The sequence below is a fragment of the Tarenaya hassleriana genome, unplaced genomic scaffold, assembly GCF_000463585.1.
Source record: "Tarenaya hassleriana unplaced genomic scaffold, ASM46358v1 Cleome40, whole genome shotgun sequence".
NCBI classification, from domain to species: Eukaryota; Viridiplantae; Streptophyta; class Magnoliopsida; order Brassicales; family Cleomaceae; genus Tarenaya; species Tarenaya hassleriana.
In genome coordinates this window covers 851,738-852,325 of record NW_010966882.1, presented here as the reverse complement: position 1 = coordinate 852,325, position 588 = coordinate 851,738, and positions in this window count along the sequence as shown.

Here is a 588-nt window from a genome sequence, read left to right as displayed (position 1 = left end):
TGGTCAGCCCCGGACCAGGCGTGTCCTCTTCTTGGTCCGGTTCGTCCCTCTCATGGTCAGACGGAGTGTGCCTTCTCCGGCACGTCTGGTCCGGCGGACCAGGACTGGTCAGCCCCGGACCAGACGCCTTCTTCCCTTGGTCTGTTCGCTTCTTCCTGGCTCGGCGGACCGTGAGGCTTCGGAACACTTCTGGTCCGGCGGACCAGAACTGGTCCGGCGGACCAGGACGCGTTTTTCTCTTGGTCCGCCCCGTCTCCATCCGCTCCGACGGACTACATGTTCGTCATCCCAGTCTCGGTCCGGAGCTGACCACGGCTGGTCCGGCGGACCGGGACTGGGAGTTAACTTCTTCTTCGCCATTTCCGAATTCTGTTTCGCGTTTTCTCACCCGTTTCGATTCGGGGTTGCTTCCAAATGCTATTAACACATAGTTTTACATCCCTAGACATGTTCTAAACCTCAAACACGCAACGAAATCTCGATTTGGACCATCACACATTGAAAATGAGATCTCACAAATCCAACTCAAGCCACTCACCTTGTTCTTGAGTTTGTCCGAGCTTGTGTGCGTTCCTCGTGGCTCCACAC